This window comes from Chrysochloris asiatica, unplaced genomic scaffold (assembly GCF_000296735.1).
Source record: "Chrysochloris asiatica unplaced genomic scaffold, ChrAsi1.0 scaffold00191, whole genome shotgun sequence".
In the NCBI taxonomy this organism is placed as follows: Eukaryota; Metazoa; Chordata; class Mammalia; order Afrosoricida; family Chrysochloridae; genus Chrysochloris; species Chrysochloris asiatica.
In genome coordinates, this window is record NW_006408709.1 from 2479877 (window position 1) to 2483182 (window position 3306).

Sequence of the window (3306 nt, forward strand, 5' to 3'; positions counted from 1 at the left end):
CACTGTTATTAATAAGTTTTTTGGTAGCTAAACATTAGAAGTCATGGTGTGGCACTGTGGGTTAATGCAATCGACTGCAATGTTGGTTTGAACCTCAAAGTCGGCAGTTCAAACTCACCAGCTGCTCCTCGGAAACCCTATAGAGGGTCGCTATGAGTCATAACCAACTTAACAGAACTTAACAACAACAACAACAAACATTAGGAAGCAATCCACTTATCCTTCTTCCAAGACTGTCTTAGTCTGGAAGCTCAGCTGAAATCTGTCCAACACTGGTGACCCTGCTGGCATTCAAAATATAGGTGGCATGGCTTCCAGAATCACAGCAACATGCAAGCCATCAGAGTGCAACAACCTGACAGATGACTGGTAGAAATACTGTCACATATCATCCTAAATGGGCACAACCCAAATTGAAACTAGTAAAGTAAATGTATATCTTATGTAACTTGAATAGAGTATAAAGTACTGCTTAACATGAATCCTACTAAATAGATACATAAGCAGTCTTCACTTCAGATACCACTGTACTTAGTGTTGATGCATAAAAGGAGTTACTAAATATATTGTACTTTTTAAAAGTACAGATTGTGTTTTATTGTATTTTTTCAATGTACAAATTATGATTTAATAGTAAGTTAAAGAAGCCATTCAATAAATCTTATGTAGCATTTTTTAAATTCCTGAAATAAAAATGTTAGCACAAATTTCACAAAAGTTAAGTACTATTAGCTATTATTTCAAGATTATAAACCCATAAGACAGAATAAGAAAAAAATATTTGAAATATTTCTTTGTAATAGAATGTTTGCAGTGGAAAGTGTTCCTTTACATACATGTTTTTGTTGTTGTTGTTAAGTGCCATGGAGTCGGTTCTGACTCATAGCAACCCAGGTTTCTGGTGCTATAAATCTTTACAGGAGCAGAAAACCTCATCTTTTTCCCACAGAGCAGCTGGTAGTTTCGAACTGCTGACCTTGCAGTTCGCAGCCAGATTCGTAACCACTACGCTACCAGAGCTCCTTATTTACATACAGATTCCCTTAAAATCTAACTTAAAGGGAAATTTTAGACTTCATTATTTATAAATTATCATTGTTGGTATTTTTAATTTAATGTCACTTTTATGGCATTTTGGATTATTTCCTAGAAAGATGGTTTTGGAAAATTGTGTACACTACTACTGTGACTATCTCAATATCATACACTGTTTAAGAACCTGGCATATCCTTTTTCAAATATAGAATTTATGTCCATAAATCTAATACCTGATCCCTTTCTGGAACTATAGAATTAATTGCTAAGTCTTTCTCTATTCCTAGTGTGGTGAGGCAGGATAATGGGCTGGACCATAATATTGGCTTGAACCACAAGGTCGGCAGTTCAAACTCACCAGCCACTCCTCAGAAACCCTACACAGGGTCACTATTAATCGGAAACGACTTGACTACACTTAAGAGTAACAACATCTCTATTCAGTTTCTGCCATTAAATTATCTGCGAGCATAGCCCTCTCAGTAGTTTTTTTGTGTTTTTTGTGTTTTTTTTTTATGCTGCCAATTTTAAATATGCTCATAACTCTATATTCAAGTATTGAGGATGCCCAGAAATTTAGTACAGCAGTTCTAATTTTTAAAACTGCTATTGCATGTGCTACAAAATTGAGTCTTTCAATGTTTTATTGTGGAACAATGCTGAGGATGTTGATTTAATCAACATCCTCAATGGTAGGTTCAGAAGAGATACCACCAGATGGAGTAGCCCCCAGGCATGCCTTATAACTTGGTAATGATGGGGTTGCAGAATTTCTCCAGCTCTTTCTGTTACTGTTCAAATTCCTCTTTCTCTGCTGTCTGATTCTTATCAAGGCAAGCCAGTTGATGATTTCATTACATTTATCAAGAATCTTCTGTTTGTCATCATCATTGACCTTGCCTTGAAGTTTTTCATCTTCAGCTGTTGCTTTCATGTTAAATGCATAGGATTCAAGAGAATTTTTAGAGGACACCTTATTCCACTGTTTCTCATATTTTGCATTGTACTTCTCAGCTTGCTGAGCCATCCATTTACTCAAGCAGTCCTTGTCATTAGTGATGGTAATCTTGCTCTCTTTTCCAGTATTCTTATTGACAGAAAACACATTGAAGATAACATTGGGATAAATATCAAAAGTGACTTCAATCTGAGGAACACCATGAGGTGCAGGAGGTATGCCAATAAGTTCAAATTTGCCAAGCAGGTTGTTAACCTTGGTTATGGCATGTTCATTCTCATAAACCTGAGTTAGTACCCAAGCCTGGTTGTCAGAGTAGGTTGTGAATGTCTGTGTGCATTTGTTAGGAATGGCAGTATTGCGCTTGATGTAGACAGTCAAAACTCCACCAACAGTCTCAGTACCAAGGAGCAGAGGTGTGACATCTAAAAGCAACAAATTAAATTAATTTTCAGACTTGTATTCAGATAACATGGCTGTCTGGACAGTTGCACCATAAGCAACAACCTTATCAGGGTTGATGTTCTTTTTCAATTCTTTGCCATTGAAGAAATACTTAAGAAGTTTCTGAACCTTGGGAATACAAGTATTTGGGAGCGATTTGAGCAGAAGGTCTCACACTTGGGGGCAGTTTAACCAAAGATGAAGATGGTGAGAGTAACTAAACCAAAGATCTCAGACTAGGGGGCAGTATAACTGAAGGATTGCAACTAAACAGCTGTAGTCCAGAATATCAGGCTGCTCCCAGGTCAGGCTTCCCCCTAAGGAACTTGCAAAGCCTGCCTCAAGGAACAAGGAATTTGCAAAGTCTTTCCTTGTATGCAGCCATGGCCTTTAGTTTAGTCTGCAAAAACATCTCGCTGCCCTATCTCTGTTTCCCTAGCAACTACATTATTCTGATAAAGTCTTGCTTACTGCTTGCATCTATACACCAAAACTTTTTTGCAATCTCTTCCCTGCCCCCAGCACTCTACTTTGATTTGTGTATATAATAAATGGGCTGAACCTAAGTCGGAGTCACAGTATCTCCATCAGAGTGCTGTGTCCCACCTGGTCCTAACTTTACTATTTCATTTAGGGTCTTGTGTCTTTCTTTTATTTCTAATCTCCCATAACCCCTACTCCAATTTAATTTCTCCTTGTGGGTCGTGGAGTATAGCCAATTGTCAGACACGGCAGTTGGCCCAAGCCCAGGTAGAGTCACCCACCAGGACAATGTCATAGATCTCTAACTTGTCTAGCTTGGCATCCCTAAGGGCTTTCTCCACAGGATTCAGAGTGCCATGGAATAGGTCAGCATTCAATTCTTCAAA

At 38.1% G+C, this 3306-nt stretch overlaps 1 pseudogene; it reads right to left on the reverse strand.

Annotated features, from left to right (window-relative positions):
• Window positions 1-1708: 1708 nt before the first annotated feature.
• The window catches only part of LOC102833960, an 8609-nt pseudogene continuing 7011 nt past the window's right edge, over window positions 1709-3306 (reverse strand).